The sequence below is a fragment of the Lissotriton helveticus genome, chromosome 1_2, assembly GCF_964261635.1.
Source record: "Lissotriton helveticus chromosome 1_2, aLisHel1.1, whole genome shotgun sequence".
Lineage (NCBI taxonomy): Eukaryota > Metazoa > Chordata > Amphibia > Caudata > Salamandridae > Lissotriton > Lissotriton helveticus.
In genome coordinates, this window is record NC_136058.1 from 191,899,027 (window position 1) to 191,918,252 (window position 19,226).

The 19,226-nt window shown below is 47.3% G+C and overlaps 1 long non-coding RNA gene across 1 annotated transcript in view; it reads right to left on the reverse strand.

Moving 5' to 3' along the window:
- Positions 1-5,171: 5,171 nt before the first annotated feature.
- LOC144807822 (uncharacterized) overlaps positions 5,172-19,226 on the reverse strand; it is a 134,933-nt gene continuing 120,878 nt past the window's right edge. Inside the window, exons 2-3 of the long non-coding RNA XR_013606463.1 lie at positions 5,628-5,724; positions 5,172-5,291 (exon numbers count right to left, since the gene is read on the reverse strand). This is a non-coding gene — a long non-coding RNA (uncharacterized LOC144807822). The remainder of the gene's footprint in view (positions 5,292-5,627; positions 5,725-19,226) is intronic.

A 19,226-nucleotide genomic window follows, 5' to 3' on the forward strand; every position in this document is an offset into this window, starting at 1 on the left:
TTTATTGAAAGCTATCCTAGTGGTAGCTATGGAGCGCAGCGTTCATGCTAAGTCTTGAAGGAGTGTAAAGCAGCTTGGTTTACCAGATTATAACCTCTTGAATCACTAAATGAAAGGAGAACTCACAAGGTATATATAAAATATATGTATTTATTTCTAAACACTCCCTACTAAACTCTTTATGAGATTAGAGTCCAAGATACACAATAATACAGTTCTAAAACGACAGTAAATAGCACAATATAGAATGGGCCCCAGGGGGGGACCAAACCATATATTAAGAAAGTGGTATAAGAACCACGACTTGACTAGACACACAAGGCCTAGAACCTGTAGAATCACTGGGACCCCAAGGAACCACCCAAGGTAATGACACAGGGGACCCACGGGGGAAGTGTGCAGTGTGAGAACACAGCTGCGAGCTCCGTTAGCTTCTATGGGGAAAGTCGCGGTAGGAATTTTAAAGTTAAATGACACTTAGGAGAGGACTTTGAGCAAACCCCTTTAGACTTAGGGAGTTCTAGGGCCAACACCCATGGGCGAACCGTAGTACTTGAGTTACCTCACCCAGGGAAGCCGGGTGCATAGGTGTCAAATGGTGTTGGGAATCGTCATTGATTTCCATGGCGATCTGCTGCAAAGTGCTACTGCCGGGTAGAAGAGACGGGTCCGGTGTGATCCAAGCCTGGATCGAAGATTTGAAAAACCTGAAATCAGAGGGGACAGAGTCTGGGTCACTTGCCAGTGACCAGGGGCATGATAGGCGAATGCCCACCGATGTCGGGTGTTTCAGGGATGAAGAGGTGAAGCTTGACTCTGCAGCCACGAGGACCAGGAGGCATCGACGACAACCAGGAGCTGGATTCGAGCTGTCCCACGAAGGATGTCGAGTGCTGCGGTGTCGGTGCTCGGATTGAACACAACAAGCCTTGGCAACAGCAACCCACGCAGGATGAGAAAAGATGCTTCAGTGCGGACCATCAAGGTCCTGGGGACTCCCCAAGCAATGGAGTCAGGGCACGTTTGGAGCAACCAAGTAGGCCCAATCAGAGTTAATGTTGCCTTCACAGAGACCCACCAGTCGACGGACTAGGGATCGCAAAGGGACCTCGAGAGAAAACACAAAGGGCCAGCTCACGGAACACTCGTGGTGTGTAGGCTGGCAATCTTCGGTGCAAATGCTGCTCGGGGTCAGAGCTACAAGTAACCCAAAGTTCAGCTTCCGAGGTCACCTCAAAACGGATGCTTCTGCAAATGGTTGTGGTGTCCAGGGGTTCGAGTTGCACGGTCTTCCACGAGGAATAGTGCACAGATCGACCTCAGAGACCATGGAAAACCACCTCCTGAGTTGCAAAGTTTTCCGGAGTCTGGCAGGAGTTTTGGAGATGCAAACCAGTCAGATGCGTCTTGGGTGCCTGCCTTGCAGGCGAGTAACTCCTTTACTCCAAGGGAGATTATTCAGTCATCTGGCACCTTGTAGATTGTCGAAGTTCCAGGATTATGTATCAGAGTTTCGTCCAAGTAAATCTAAAGTCCTGTAGCCAGGGGTTCCTATCTTTTACCCAAGGAAAGGGTGGGACCAACTCTAGGGACCCACCTATGGGAGGGTCAGGAAAGAGGGGTGGCTACACCCATTTCCTTTGTCCAGTTTCGCGCCAGAGCAGGGGCTGGTAGCCCTTGCAACCAGTTTGAGCTGGACTATGCACAGGGACACCAAATGTGCCCCCAGTGCAGACTTCAAAGCACTCTTGGAGTGTACCCACCCAGCCTCAATACACTAAAGCATGTCTGGGATGTGGTTACACCTCCCTGTGACAGGAAACCTACTGTCCAGGCCTCCCCTGACGGAGTTTCGTCCAGCAGCTGGAGGGCAGACTCGTGTTTGTGGCTAGCAGCATCCATTTTGTGATGCCAGGGTCTGTTAAGCTGTTACCGGGTATACCAGTGCTGTCATGTCTCTCCCTCTAGAAGGGTGGGATCATACTCCCACACCAGTTACTGGTATGGGCGTATGATTCCAAAGTGTTTGACACCAAATATGACATGTTTCCATGCAGCAATCCCAAAGTTAGCATTTACCGCAAGGTTATAATGCACTTAAGAGTATATGGCTTGGCTGCATCACATACAACCCTGGAATAAAAGTTCCGAAAGCTGCAGAGGGCTCTGCTCATGCATGGGCACCCTCTCACGTGAAACCCAGCACCCTGCATTCAGGATAGTTAAGGCCTGCCATAGGGGTGACTGGTAGGTTTACATGTGCAGTGATATGGAGAGATAGTGAACTTATATCTCAGTAAGGGGTGAACGCACCACCTTACCCATGCTGCAGTAGCAGACCTGTGGTGTCATTTTGGAAGGCTTCCCAAGGGTGGCACAATACATGAATCAGCCCCTGGTAGGCATCTGGGGTACCTATGCCCTGGGTACACAGTATGCCATATACTAGGGACTTATAAGGATACCCCAGAATCCAATCTGGAGTGTACCTAAAGTACTGGTAATCAATTTAAAGGGGGAAGCAGATAGGATGGGGTCCTGAATAGCAGGATCCCAGCCAAGCTAAGTAGAAAAATAGCAAAACACCAGGAAAAATATGGGGGCAACTATGCAGTCAGATTCCACGTTCCTACAGTATGTGTTTTCAAAATTGTAACATAGGCTGAAGGAAAAGGAGAGGAGACTAGTGAGAAATAGGATTTAGTGGCAGAGAAAGGGGGAGAGAGGAACAAAGTAGAAAAAAGTCAGGGAGCAAAGACGAGAAACAGGGAAGTGGTAATAAAGAAATTGGTAAGAGAGGGACGGAAACAGAAAGGCAGCCAGAGGCTCCGGAGAACTGGAGGGAGAACGGAGAATGGAAAACCGGTAAGAGAGAAAGCAAAGAACTAGCAGTGAGAGGGAAATGGAGACAAGAATGTGGTGGGGAGAAGGGTAAAGTGGGTAAACGTGGATCAGGACTGATATGAGGAAGAAGAAAAAGAAGAGAAGGAGACGGCGAGAGCAGCTGGGGAGTGGAAGAAAAAAGGACAAAAGATATGTCAGAGAAGACAGCGAGTGTGGTATGGCAATTCTTCAGAAGTAGCATCTCTGCATATCGATGTTGGGGCGTTCTATAAAGAGCCTTTTTCGCCATCTTGTCATTTCTAAACGCTTGCTCTATGTAACCGTGCTCACCTGAACGAACTAAGAAGGGTGGAAGGCTGAGTAGGCCTTGCCAAGATTTTAAATCTTGCCAAGATGCAGTTCTGAGCAGATGGCAGCTGCAAGCATGTAAATGACTGATCCATCTGTCGGGAGTATTCTCTTCACTAGCACTTGCTTACAGCTGTCCCGGCAGATTTCAGTAAAAGTGGCTCATGTCCCAGTTTTTTGGGAGGGTGAACTAAAAACAGTGAGAGGCATTTTTTTAGGTGTTCCAAAGCAGGGCCAGTAAGCAGCTGTTATAAGTAAGCAGTTTTATTAACAGGCATGATGCTGGTTTTAAAAATTAAATTTTATTTATTTTCTTAGTGCCTGTTCTGTGTTTCTTTGAGGATGAGGACTATCTTTATTTGCCACTTTATTGATGTAAATTTGTAGTCTTTCCTCTATTTTTGCGAAATGTCCCAGTTTTTGGGTCGCACGATCTAGTCATGCTGCTTGCAGGCGGTGGGAAATCCTTTAAAGAGAGTCATTTTCTCTCTGGATTTCCCTTCTCTTTTTGAAACTCAGGAGCAGCAACATTGTCGTGGTGTCTCCAGGGCTTTAAGTTGAAGCGTTTTCAATATTACATACACGCCATATTTGCTGCTTATTTGTCTTATGCAACTAACAACCATTGACAAAGCCAATAGTCCTGACATGTAGGTATGATGTTATTTGTTGTATCTTATATCTGGATGCAATGACAGAAACAGCAAAACACAAGTCGGGTGGTACACTATGCTAAGCACAGATTTTTAGCGTATGTGTCTTGAGCCATGCCCTTAATTACACTGCCCGTGCCCATTTGCGAGACCCCCCAGTTTTTTCATCCCACTTAAAGACCTGGGTATGATGTTACTTGTTGTATCATATATCTGGATGCAATGATAGAAACAGGAAAATACAAGTAGGGTGGCACACTATGCCAAGCACAAAAAAGTGTAAATCATCCCACAACTGCGCTCTATTAAGAAGAGAAATTCAGCAAGTCTACAAACACGACATGTGCTTTTCAAGCTGTGTTTGTAGAGTTGCAGCATTTCTTTTCTTTACAGAGCTGGGATGCGGGGTGATTGTGGGCCTTTGTTAAAGATTTCAGGTTAATCGCAGCGCCAGTCTGCAGCTGCAATTAACCTGAAAACTTTAACAAAGTCACACAATCACCCCGCAGCCCAGCTCTGTTAAGAAGAGAAATTCAGCAAGTCTACAAACACGACGTGTGCTTTTCACGCCCTGTTTGTAGACTTGCTGAATTTCTTTTCTTAATAAGAGTGCAGGTGCAGGGTGATGGGCCAATTGTGTGCATTTGTTTAAAGTATTCATGTTAATTGCAGCTCGTGACGGCGCTGCAATTAACATGAATACTTAAACAAAAGCACACAGTATGCACCGGAACCGGGCTCTACATCAAAGAAACACCCGTTTTTCGCGCCACTCGCTTTTTAAAGGCAGCAGCGCAAACGTTCTTGTTTGGTGTGCTGTGTGTGTGCGCGCTCCACACACAGCACTGCGCTCTATATTTAACAGAGGTGCACGCATGCTCATGCACTCACGTTATTGGGAACAGTGCATCCGGGACCGCGTGTATGCCGCAGACCTGGCTCCTTATGACGTATTTAGTAATGTTGCCACATTGGTAGGTTATCAAGGTAGTCTGCAACAGAACACGCCAACGACAGGGTCGCAGTTTCCGATGAGGGTGGTACATCCTATTTTTCACCCCAAGATACCGGAGCTATGTGATTAACAGAACGCGGTTGTCAGGCAGGGAGTGGAGGCCTGTTTTCAAGAGCGACGGGTTTACACTCCATGGAAAAGGAGTGAGATTTTATCTCTTAAGAGTCAGTTGCCCGACCCTAGAAAGAATTAGACTGCATATTACAAGTATTCAATGAAAAATGATTCAGCACTTTACAATTTAATATAGTCGTGCCACATCAAAGTTCAGAAACAGTTTGGCACACAAAAAGACATCCGAATCCAAGATGTGTGTTGCTTGAAATAGTTTCTCTTTATTTTTCTTAGAAGAATTTTTCTTTATTTTTCCAAAAACAAATGATCATAGACATAGCCAACGCGTTTCGTCTCCCGAAGAGACTTCTTCAGGGCTATTAAAAAATACATACAAATATAGTTTAAAAAGTGAAACATGACATACAAACCATTAACAATACATAAAGAAAAACACACATTTTTACAAAAACACATGATAAAAAAGATGCTTTCAAATAAAGCATGTGAGTGAATCTTTTAACTATACAAAGGCCTATATACATTATGTCCCAATGGGGAGAGTTACCCAAAAAAGGGTTGTAATGGGGACCCAAAAGAGTGTTGTAAAGTAATGAGCAGTAAGTTAAACAACTGGCCGATTTTGCTTAGGAACATGATTTCTTCAAAAGAGGCTTCATTAATTATTTGTATAATTATAATAATCCTCGTACCTTCACAGTATGGCATAAGGTATGTTCATTAGATGGTTGTACAAATCAGGTGTTAAAAAATCCAATATTCGGAGTGCTTCTATAAAGTGTAAAATCTCTGAAATAACAGATATATAAAATATAAAAAATCTCGTCCTTATTCATTCAATTTACATTTGTGTACATGAAAAGCAACTTATATTGCCATATAAACCCATTATTGTATACCCTCAGTGGTCTATGTATAACACAATTTCATATTTAATCTTGTTTTTTTTTGTCAAATCTGTTTTTTGGCATTTTTCATTTTTATTTCCACAAATGGTACAATGCACATACATATTCTTCCAACACATTACCGCATTTATATTTCAATTGTCCAATACTTGAACGCATTATGCCCCTGAGGTGCTGTATTGTGTTTTGCAAACATTCCTGTAATTAGCAATTGTGCCCGAGTGCATCCAAACTCAAATAAAATAAAGGGGGGCCTATGCGACCCAGCACTAGGTACAGAAATGAGTTATATTTCCAAACAGTAAACTTTTAACTTTTCTGATGCAGTCAAGCACAGTGCGACGTGATCATGAGCAGACAGCCAACATTGTCCCCCCCTCGCTTCCGGTACCCACTCCTGTCTCCCACCCCTCCACCCTCCACCCGTTCAGATGTCCTTCCTCCCATCCCCACACGCCTTCAGCTCCCGTCACTCCCCTGCCTTCAGCTTCACGCATTGCATCCTGCAAGTTGCCATGTATGGTGACCGCAGCGTGCATCCCCTGGTTAGCTGCAGTCCCGCCTAGCCTTCCACCGTTCCTTCAGCAGCAGCTACCCCGTCCGACCGTAGGTTGCGAAGCATACGCTCCCAGGTCTCTGCCATAGGTTCCCTACGGAGTCCCATAATTTCCTCCCGCCGTATAGTGGTCCATTCCGCCCTAGCCCACACTTGAAGTGACAGGGTCCAAGCCTGCGCGCTGGGTGGGTCCCGCGCCTTCCATCTCTTGGTGAGAAGACGCACCGCCACCACCAACCCCAAGTCTAGGAACCGGGACAATGCTTTATCTTTCCGGGGCCTCTTAAATAGATGTAGAAGGAACTCAGGCCAGTTGCATGGGATGATGTGCCCGGTACATTGCGCAAGGAGCCTGCCGATGACCTCCCAGTAAGTGCCCAGCCCTGCACATCCCCACAGAATGTGCAGTATGTCAGCGTCCACAGCCTCGCATCTGGGGCAGGCCGCGTCCGCCCTGTGAAAATACCTATTGATTAAGGCTGGAGTTGGGTATGCCCTGTGTATTATGTAGAGCTGAATTTGGCGAAACCGCATGTTCCGGGGGATCCTCACAGGACTCTGAAGGACTTTCTCCCATGCTTTATCTTCAAGGGCCCGCCCCAGATCTTGCTCCCATTTGCCCCGTAAAGCGTCTAGGCTTATTGCCGTGTGCACTCTCAGCGACGCAGCGAACCACTTAACCAGGTGTCTGCCCCTTCCCATGACGTGCAAATATTGTATGGTAAGGTGCTGTTCGGGCTCCGTCGCAACATCCCCCCATCCCTTCGCCATGCATGCCAGTAGGGAGCGATGCAGTAGGAACCCCCCTGGTGGGAGCCCCTCGTCAGTGACCAGTGTCTCATATGGTGTCAGCGCCCCATCCCTGTACAGGTCGCCTAGCGTCTGTATGCCTGCATCATGCCACCTCGCTAGAATAGGGCATGTAAGGACCCCCCCTCCTCCCGGTGAGCCCTCCAAGGGTACCGCTGGCGCGTATGGAAGGGTTGCTCGTGTGAGTCTCAGTGTCCTGCGAAAGCACTGATATGCCACCTTCAGCAGTAGCAGGCCGGGCGCGCCGGGGTGGTCAGTGGGTGAAACAGCACTTGTATTCGCTCCAGTGTGTATGGGGGGTCCCTGGTAGCCGTGTCCTCCCTTCCCCTGTCTGCTAACCAGCGAGCAAGCCACTGAAGTTGTGCAGCGAGGTAATAGTGCTCAAAGCAGGGGGCAGCGAGTCCGCCCTTATCAGTGGGGAGGAACAGCTTCCGGAGTGGCAGCCGATGCCTGGAGGAGCCCCAGACGAAATCACTGAGGATCCTATTTAGCGTGGTAAAAAAAGATGCCGACAGGAACAGAGGTAAGTTAGTGAAGTAATAGAGCAAGCGTGGGAGCATGACCATTTTGGCCAGGGCTATTCTACCCGTGGGCGTTAGTGGGAGCGTGGACCAGAAGCTAATCTGCGATCTGAGCGCGATCACTGCGCGGCCTAGGTTCCCGTCATATAGATCGGCCGGCTGGCGATAAATCTGAATTCCCAGATATTTAAATGTGTCTGCCATCCACTGAACTCTTGTGCCCTGCAGCCTAAATCCCGGGTCCTCCACTCCATCTCTAAACGCAAAGAGGCCCGACTTGCCTGCGTTGGCCCGTAGACCGGAGAGTTCCGCAAAGTCGCTTAGGAGACGGTCCAGACTGCCCGAAATAGCGCTTACATCTCTGACAAAAACTAGTAGGTCGTCAGCATAAAGTGACACCTGGTGTACACCGTCCCCTAGCGGAGTCCCAACGCCCAGTGTCTGTCGCAGGGCCACAGCCAGGGGTTCCATGGCGAGCGCAAAGAGCAGCGGGGACAGCGGGCACCCCTGTCGGGTGCCCCTGCCCACCGCTACCGTCTCTGATACATAAGGTCCCAATCTCACCCGGACCACCGGGTCTCGGTATAGAAGGCCCACCATCTGTAGGAAATCGGCGTCAAGCGCATTCTTCTCCAGAACTGACTTCAGATTCCCCCATTCCAGACTGTTGAACGCCTTTTCTAGGTCAAATATTAGGCATCCTGCTTTAGGCCAGTCCCCCGTCGCTCCCGTTGCTACCCTGAAATACCGTCTAAGGTTCAGTGATGTGGACCGCGCCGGTAGGAAGCCGGTTTGGTCCGGATGCACCAAATGTGGGACAACCGGCGCCAAACGCTCCGCAAGGATTTTGGCGTAAATGTTGTAATCAATATTCAGCATAGCTAGTGGACGGTACGAGCCTAACTCTGTGGGGTCTTTGTCAGGTTTGGGGAGCGACACTAGAAAGGCCTCTCGCAGAGACGGTAGGAGCCTATCCTCATCAATCGCTGTGTTATATAGTTGGAGAAGCCAGGGCGCCAGGATCTCTCTGTTGGCCTTGTAGTATTCGGCTGGTAGGCCTTCTGGCCCCGGGGATTTCCCTGTTGCCAAGGCCTGAATCGCTTCCCCGACCTCTTCTAAGGTGAGCGGGGCACAGAGCGTCCCGTTCTGGGCGTCAGTGGCATTGGATAGCGCCACCAGGTCTAAGAACTCCTCTAGCACGTGTCTGGAGCCAATACCCCGGGCCGTGTACAGGTGCCTATAATGTGCAGTAATCGCCTGATGAATTTCGCGCTTCGTGTAGACTATTTCCCCTCCCCCCGCACGAATGGCTCCCACCAATGCTCCCCGTTCCGATCTTTGCACCAGCCAAGCCAGCAGCCTCCCAGCCTTGTCCGCCTTGGCATGCGTCCTGGCCGTGTGTGCCGCATAATTATGGCACCTTAGTCGTTCCATTAAGGCTGCATGCTCCCCTCTCAGCTCCTCCAGTTTGACCGAATGCCTTCTGCTCCCTCACCCTCCCTCTCATATCGCAGGAGCTTTGACTCCAGCATGGTCAGGGAATCGGACACCGCCTTGCGGATGTCCCAGGTGACGCCGATACAGTGCCCCCTGATGATCGCCTTATGCGCGTCCCATTAAAGTAGTGGATCCGCCGTCGTCTCCGAATTATCCTCGAAGTATGACAGAAAGGCTGTGCCCAACGAGGAGCGAAACACGGCGTCCTCAAGGGCGGCCGGTTGCAACCTCCACATGGGCACTGGCAGCCGGTCCGCATCCCAACAAATCCGGAATAACAGAGGGTTATGATAAAAGTGCGTCCTACCTAGGTATGTCGTCTCGGCCAGGAGCGAAAGCATTGTCTGGGAGTCCACTATGCGGTCTAGGCGGACATGTAGGCCGTGAACCGCTGAGTAATATGAGTATATTCTATCGGTGGGGTGTTGTACCCGCCAGAGGTCATATATCTCCCAATGGGCAAGCCAGTCCTGCAGCGCCTGCGCATTTGACGCCACCGGTGCAGAGCGTAGCGGGGGGAAGGGCCGATCTAGGTGCGTGTCCAATACCATGTTAAAATGTCCGCCTAATAACCATGGGAGTCCCGCGTATGAATGGAGGACTCGATTCATATATTCTAGAAATTAGTGTTGGCCAGCGTTGGGGGCGTACAAGGAACCCAGTAGTACCATCTGCCCGTTAAGTTTCCCCTGTGCCAGGGAGTACCTGCCTTCCTGGTCCACCTGCGCCTCTTCACATACAAACGGGACTCCGGCCCTGACCCAGATTAGCGTGTCGCGCGCGTGCGCTGAGTACTCCGTGCCGTATATCTGGCCTCTCCATCTCCTACGGAGCTTCCCAAGTTCTGCTCGGGATATGTGCGTCTCTTGTAGCAGCGCGACCCCCACCCGGTGCCGCTGCAGGTAAGAGAAAACAGAGTAACGGCGCACTGGGGTGTGCATACCGCGGATGTTCCACGTTATGATGTTAGTGTTTGCCATTGATAGTGTTGCGTTACCGCTTTGTGTGGGTCAGAGTGTGGTAAGGGTACCAAGTACGGCCGGCGGGCCAGTGCTCAGGGGGCTCGTCTGCATGTCGCTTCTGCATCTTGTAGCCAACTTTGAACAACAAAATATGTGGGGCGATTACCCAACGGGGCATTCGTCCAAACGAACAGTGTGCCTGTCCCTCAGTGGGTCGTGCTCTCAGCGTAGTGTTCGCGCAGTGGGTTGTGTAGCCAGCAATATGATGGTGTTGCTCCCATGTGTAGGGCCTATGTGCGTCTAGGAGGTGCTCAAGGATGGCCAACGCGCTGCTCATGTAGGACACCTGATGACCCCCTACCCCCTTTTGCTCAGGCCCATGACACGGTCAGTTGCTCGCCCCCCAGAGCCCGTCTTGCCTGCCCACTTGCTGAAGCACTCCCCCACCCAGCCCCCGGATGCCACCCCTCCTCCCCATGCAGCACCCGCGTCACTATGCCAGCGTTCCACTCCAGCAGCTCTCTGCGCAGCAGTCAGCCAAAGGATATGGTTTTCAATGTTCAGTGGCTGAAAGGCGGTGGCCTCCAGTTCTGCCGCCAGTAGCTCTCTCATAGTCACATTAGGAGGTCCGCTGTCTGCGGAGTCACCACTGGTAAGTTGGCATCTTCTGACAGAACTGTGGACGGGGAGGATGCGCCGCTGACATCTAGATCCCTCAGCTGCTGGGCTTCCATGTGTTCAGTGGCCTTGACCGCTCCCAGTGTCGCAACTGCCGCCAACGCCTCCTGCCTCTCCCGTCTCATCCGCTCCGGACTCGGGGCAGCCTGGCCCGGGTCCACACTCTGTCTGGCCCCTTTCCTCCGTCTCCGTCTCCTGGACCATTGCTCTTGCCAGCCTCCGACCTCCGGGCCAGTGGGCCTCGCCCCTGACCACTGCCCGGTCTCCTCCAGCCAGTCCCAGACGTCAGATGGGGCCTTAAAGAAGCGCGTGCCCTCTTTGGTGACCACCCTGGGGTGCGAGGGGAACAGCAGGGAGTAAGGCAGGTCTAATTCCCACAGCTGTCGCTTCACGGCCATGTATGTGCTCCTTCGCTTCTGTACTGTCGCTGTGAAGTCAGGGAAGAACATCACTCGGCTGTTGCCCACCATGAGATCTGTCAACTTCCGGGTTTCGCGGAGTGCCTCGTCGCGGTCCCGGTAGTTAAGAAGCCTAAAGCGAAATGGGCGAGGCCGCGCCCCCTGACGCTGCGCCTGTGCCGGCACTCTGTGCGCTCTCGCTACTACAAAGTGCACGGATAGCATTCCAGGCGCCATGTTTGCGAGGGCCGCCCCACTCAAGCTGTCGCATTGTGGGCGATCGCGGGCTAGAGGCGCCTGTCAGGAGTTTTAGGTAAGGGACATCTCTTGCTTTCATAAATGCCTTTTGTCCCCGCTCTGCAGGCCTCCGCAAGTCGCTCCTTGCCGCCTAGCCCCCTTGGGAGTCCCCAGTCCGGCTCCGGGCTCGGCCTCGATTTCTCCCGCAGTCCTGCGGGGCCTCTCCCTGCGCCGCCTGGCCCGGTGCCTATCACCCCTGCGTGCGAGCCGCTCCCGGTACCTGCTGCGTTGCTTCGAAGTCGGCTGCGTCCCTCTTGCAGCAATGCCTGCCTCGCCGCTGGGACCTCCTATGCAGCCAGGCCTCGACCAGGCCGCGGGAGTCTTCGTGCCTCAGGGAGCTTCGCCGCCTTGCTACTTCTCAGCCCCGTCCCCCGCCGTCACCGCTCTTGGACACAGCAGCCTCCTGTTGCTGCAGCGCTTTGCTCCTGCACTGCCCCAGTTGCACAGGAGCACCTCTACAGTATTTGTCAGGATAATTAGGCCCCCGTGATCGGAGCCTCACCGAGACATGTCCGCCATGTTAGGCTGCTAGCCACGTCCCACAATTTCATATTTAATCTTGTACATTTACTGATCAAGGGAATCATTTATGCATAGCATACTTCGTATAACCTTTGTTCTAATGAACGATCTCCATAGGAAAAAGAGGAAACTCAAGGAAACCATTGCATAATAACCTGCAAGGTCAATCTGGTCCATTGATAAGTGTATCAATATAATTAAATTTCTTGTATATCCATAAATACTTTTGCTAATGTTAGCTGACAGTTTGAGATATAATATATTCTTAAAAAATGAAAAATAAGAGACACCAAATATAATGGATCCAAATAACATTAATTAAAGCAATAACATTATATACAAATCCCATATTGCTGTAGAGCAAGGGAATCAATACCCATTGACCTTGTGTAAGCACATTATGTATTGAAATGTTAAAGTGGCAGATATCGTAAGACGCCTCACATCAGCAAATTATATCGCAGATCTTCAGTTTCAAAAACGCCACTATGTATATTAAATAATGACTTCATATTAGCGATGACATAATAGCCAACTGAGTATACTATAATTTATCATAAAGATGTTTCGAAGTAACAATACGTGAGCGATATAAACATCGTCATTAAGGCAAGCACGACAGACCCGTTTTCTCTAACATAGAAAGCAACAATGGCGGCCATCTTGGGTATCCCATAGCCCTTTATGTAAAGTTTATAACATTACACACAGATAACTTTTTGTGAGCTGAAGCCAGTGATATCATGGGTCATTGAAACTAAACCTACATAACTTTATCTCGGTTAAGACATGATTCATATTCTTCCTAAGTCCTTTATATTATTTTTGCTCATTCAAAAATGGAAAAAAGCAAACGCGAGCGACTGTGTGTATATTAGCCCAATATGTATAATGATGACATGTCACAATGTCATGCACCGGCATTATAAAATGTTAAAACAACATTAGGCAAGTGATATTGAGTTCACCACAAAGGCGAGCATAACAAAATCCATTTTGTGCTGATGAAAGAAGTAACGGTGGCGACCATCTTAGATATCCCACCACTCTATACCTCTAGTGTGCACAGCATTGCATCTCAAACGTTTTTTGTGTGTGCACCTCAACCTATAATCTCGTGGGCATAAAAATAAGCCTGTGTTGCTACATCTACATTATAGAGAATTTATATTTAGCTTCACTTTATTAAATTTTGATTTGAGAAAACAAAAACGACTTTGCAAAAGTCGTCAATGTATAAATATTGGCGAATCACAGTATCGCTTACCAGCAGTGGCATGATAACCCGCAACTTGAGTGGTCCTCGTTTTTTCAGCTCGATACCGAATGCTCGTAAGCGAGCATTTTTAAATCCCCCGCCCGGAAGTGGCACACCTTCTGACCCATATCAATCTGCAAGCAAAGTCTCCACAGAAAGTAAAAGCAGCGGCCATCTTTGGAATTTTAAAACCCATAGGGAAATGTATTTTGTAGCCACATTGTGTGTTCCATAGTTCAATTTAGCAACCTTATGTATAACCAAGACAATTATAAGATGGTAACGATTTAATACCTATACGATGAGCCACTACTGAAGTATATTAGCGTACAGAAAAGCATTACTTCCAGCGCTGTTTAAGTGATCAACTCCACTGTTTACAGCGTAAGTTGAATGTTAATACAGTCATGGTGAAATTAATTTTATTCTAAACGATTCTCTATATTAATTATTGTGCGCCTATGGTTCTCTCTAATATTTGTTATGCGCCAGCAACTATTTAACTAATCAACTCAGCTGAATACAGCGTGAGTTTGAGGTTTTCTGCAGTCATGGCGAAATGAAACTTTTCTCTTTATTATTTATTGTCCGCAAACGATTCTCTCTATTACTTATTATGAGCCAACGGTCTATGCCAATATACAGTCAGAAACACAAAATTGTTACTTTGTATTTTTTAGATTATAAATATTTCATATGTGGGTAATTTTCCTTAATGATGTGTATATTTTTTTATGTTCCAAACTGACCCCAGCCGGATCAAGTGACAGAGTGCATATTATTAATGTGAAAAAACTATTTAAAACTATAGAGGCAACAAACTTACATTACAGTGCCAAGCATCAAAATAGCAGTTTACACCCTTACTCACAGTAATATCTAATCATGTTACAACAAGGGATACATTTTAATAGAGCGTACAGGTAAGAATGTCACATGATATCATAGATCTATATTAATCACACAAATTTTATTTGATTGTAGCTCAGATGGTGAACAAATTCCTTTCAAAATGTTGTATGATATAGGACCGGTCCCTATAAGCCCACCTGTCTTAGGACGGTCTCTCAGTCCATATGACGGTCCAATCCCTCTAAAACAGAGTATAACACATAGGACAGAAAATACTGTCATAAAACATAACCAGATTTATGTTTTTCAGTATTGGACATTTATGGAGAAGATTATTCAATTAACTCACAAAAAATGATGCAACTCATCATTAATGTTGAGCCCAAATTTTACAGTTCTGAGACGGCATATCCATGACGCCTCCCGTTGCCTGAGAATCAGTTCAGTTCAAAAGCTTTATTCGATTTGTTGAACAAACCATACAAGCAGAACAAATTTACATATATAACATACATTGCTAAAAAAGGCATCAAGGTCACTGTGATTAAAAATAATCTAAAAACCATTGTAAACATAGTAGGGAAAAGTTCTAAAAACATAATTTGACCTGAAGAATTAGGTTTGGATTATACCAAAACTGTTGCCTGATAAGACTAAATTCATTTATAATACATTACACATACCCAGACAAATATACAGACAGGAAGCCAAAGTAAAGACAAAACACAGTCAGATGTATCAAATAACTATGGCTTTCCTGGCAGCTGTACATTCTAGTATATATGATGCTATGAAAAAGCAGATATCCATATCCTTTAGAGAGCATAGTAGCTGTAAAGCATTCTTCGTAGAACGAACATTATATTTTAAAAAGACGGGTTTTAAATATATTACCCTAAAAGAATAATAAAATTTACAAAACAATAAAAAATGGCAGCAGCTCTGACGTGAAACGTTATCACAGGGGCATACTGTGTCAGATCTGGATTTCATTACCGGGAATGCAACAAGGTGGTGTACGATTCCCAAACGTAGGCGAGTTAGAACAAACCGGTGGGAATTACGGGTAACGCCAGAGAGGTAAGATTGGAACCCAGTAGTTAGATTGCAGTCTCGATAAGTCATCACAGATTGCAGCTTTCCAGATACCCTTGCACGCCATTCTTTTTTATGATTTAAAAACCTTTGTTTTATATCTTTTTTAGGGATTGAAACAACAGATTTGGGGTCAAGAAAAATGTCAAACTGAAAAAGGAGATGAAACCAATAGTGAATATACTTGAGCCACATGATACGTGAGGAGTGGTCCAACCTGAGGCAATCAAGGATTATCTCCTGGGTAAATTGGGTTTCAGTCTTGGCCCAGATTGAGCGCCAGAGCAGCAAGGGACGCAGTGCTGCTAAGTCCGAGATAAATTCAATTCCTACTTCTTCATGAATCAGTTCTACAGATGCTGAAGGTGGTACGCATAGCAACTTTCTGAGGAACTTGTTTTCATCTCTCTGCACATTTGGACCAACACAGTGTCCCCACACCCCCGCACCATACAGTGCTGAAGACACACATCTTACATTATAAATGTTCATCATATCTTTGATACTCCTCACCCCAAGTTTAGATGAAAATTTAAAGATACTATTAGTGGACCTCATCGTTTTTAAACTAATGTTATCAAACTCGGGTTGCCATGACCCATTATTAGCAAATGTGATTCCTAAGTAGCAAAAGGTTTTAACTTGTGACATCTTGACCTTTTCAATGAAAAAGCTGGGATTTGTTTTCTTGACTTTCATCCCAGAGGACATTACAAAGGTTTTGGATTTATTTACTAGTAGTTTCCTACTTTCGATGAACAGCATAAATCTGTCGGTAAGGCACTGTAAACCAATCTGTGTGCGGGACAATAGCACAGCGTCATCCGCATACAATAAAATTGGAACCGGTTTACCTCCTATCAAAGGTGCATCTGCGGGGGTCTGGCACAGTATGGAATCAATTTGGTTGATAAAAAGGGAGAATAACAGTGGGGCCAATACACAGCCCTGGCGGATGCCTCTTGAAACTTTAAGAAAAGAGGTACATTCGCCTAGGGGTCCATAGCGCACCTTACATGACAGTCTCTCATATAACCTGGCCAAAAAGTGTACAATCTCCTTTGGTGCTCCTGCCTCTAGCAGGACCTGCCATAATATAGAGTGGTCAACCAGGTCAAACGCACTGCTCAAGTCCGCAAAGCATAAAAACAGGCTCCCTTTTTTGACTACCGTACATTTGTTAATTAAAAGATCTAAATTAACACACTGTTCTAGTGTCCCCATGCCTTTTCTAAAACCATATTGAACCTTGGTTAAAATGTTCTTTTCGTTTGCCCAGATTTCCAGCCTCTGCAGCATGATTCGACTCATTACCTTAACTGAGGCATCCAGTAAAGAAATGGGGCGATAATTGCCCGCCTCCGATTTGCTGCGTTTCTTAAATATAGGTATGATGACCGACTGGCCCCAAGATGGTGGAGTACATCCCTCTGCTGCTGCATTAAAGACCCTCACTAGAATGGGCGCCCACAGATTCATTTCAGTTTTGAGTAGGTCTATAGGTACTCCATCGGGGGCCCGGAGCCTTTCCTCCTTTACTATCAGACAGGCCTTCATAAACCTCATCTAAGTTAATTCCCAATGGTAAGGGCAACCAAACTGAAGCCTCATGGGCCGGTGTTTCTAGGGACTTCCCTTCCGGATTAAAAATATTGGTAAAATGTTCTATCCATGCATTACATGCAACATAAGATGTTAATTCCGGAATCCCCTCTGTATTTAAAAAGGGGCTGTTTATAGTCTCCCAATAAAGTTTGCTGTTTTGGGTTTCCGCTGCTAGGTTTAAATTGTCCCAGGCTTCTTCTTGCAGGACCTTTTTCCTATTAGAGAGGGCCACCTTGTAGTTGGCGCGCAAAGATTTGATGTGATTATAATTGCGCAGTTTGTGGCATAGAGCCTTTTTAAGTTCGCGTAGGGACGAGGTACCGTGTTTATCAAACCATCCCAGCCTGGCCACTCTGGTTTGAGGTTGCTTCTTCGTGAAAACATCTTCAATTGCTGTATTTATCCTGATGAAGCTTGTCAGCAGGGTTGCCGAATTGGTGACATCTCCAAGACAGTAGGAAATCTCATTACTACATTTATCCACTACCTCCTTATGTTTTTTTGCAGGATCAATTCCAGCCCATTTGATCCTTGGACCATTCGGTCTCGTGGGGGCTATATCCGTAGAGCAGAATTCCTTATTAGATGACTTTATTCCCCAGCCCAGTAGAGTCAGAGAGATACTGTTATGATCGCTTAGGGTTTCTTCCCTAACCCACAGGTTGGTATATTCACTAGTGTTGGACAACAGAATATGGTCGATGTTGGTGTTGGCGTGCCTGCCTGTGAATGTAGGGCAAGTATGATTGGACTTGTTTCTATTACAACTAAGCAAATCTAAATCAAATTTGACTAACAGGTTGTTTAATAACGTACCATAGTTGCAGTGTGGGAAGTGTAGAGAGTCCACACTATCTGCCACCCCATTATTGCCCAGCTCTTTTCTAAAACCACATGGGTTACCCATTGCTAAAGGGCATGGCTGGATATTAAAATTGCCAGCCCACAAGATGTCTGCCGTTCTGCGGGGAGATGCCAATACACTTTTGATTTCAATTTCATGGGGGGATAGGATATTTCCCCTAGAAGTATCAAAAATGTTGTTGTAAAAGTTAACAAGAATTAAATCTTTACATTTATTGGTCTCCATCCGTAACACCTGGCTATGTGTTCCAACAATGGAGTATCTTTTGGTTTTAAAGTTAATCAATTTGTTGGAGACTAGTAGCAGTAAGCCGCCCTTGGCTCTACCTGATGGGGAATTAGATGCATTTAGGCAGTAGGATGAGTAACCTTCAACATAAACTGGTTCTTGGCACCACGTTTCCTGGAGACAAATGATGTCGTGGCCAGCCCCAATGAACTCCTTCCAAAACGGGGTGTTCAATTTTCCTGAGATACCTGCTATATTCCAGGTAACAATAGTGAGCCCCGCAAATGCAGCTACAGTTGGAGTAGCACAGTCTCGTTGTGGGGCAGGCGATGTAACGGGGGCAACCTGCCTGACACCTGTAGACACTACAAATGACTCCTGATGAACCACTGGTATATCTACTTCTGTGTCAGGGGTCCTGCAAGGGGTGTGGATGCCTGCTAAGTCTATAATAGGGTTTGGGTCATTAAGTAAATCTAAGACTATAGTCATAATGAGTGACTAGGGTACTACCTGGCTTCACGTCCGACCCTAGGACTCCCTGGATCGAATTACCACTAAATGGAGTGGCCGATGGTCAATCGACCATTTCCAGACAATCGTATCTGTTACTAACGGGGATGCCTCGCCATCCCCCCATATTATGATGATCGCTACTGGGACACCACGGCCGCTGGCCCCACTCTCTACTCCTATTCCTCAAGGACCTATGTGGTTCCAGGGGCGTTCAGGTGGTAGCACCCAGTTTGGAACTATCGGGTGTTGGCGCTCAGGAGGTTGCACCCAGTTTGGAGCTATCGGATGCGGGCGCTCAGATGGTTGCACCCAGTTTGGAACTATCGGGTGTTGGCGCTCAGGAGGTTGCACCCAGTTTGGGACTATCGGATGCGGGCGCTCGGGTGGTTGCGCCCAGTTTGGGGCTATCGGATGCGGGTGCTCAGGTGGTTGTACCCAGTTAGGGGCTATCGGATTCTGGTGACTATGCACATAGGGATAAAAGGAGGAGAGGCGGTGAGCATCAATCCCCCCTTTCTTGGCCAAAGCAGGCCAGGAGCAAATATAATCCACCATGTCTGGGTCATCACAGGTCACTATAATACAATCTCCCTGTATGTTTTTGGGTTCATCCCCAATCCACGGGACTCTACGCACCGCTGAAATTCGACTAGTGTGGGGGGATTGGAGGGACCTGTTCATGCCGAGCCACTGTGAGACCTTGTTCCAAAGGGACCAGGATGG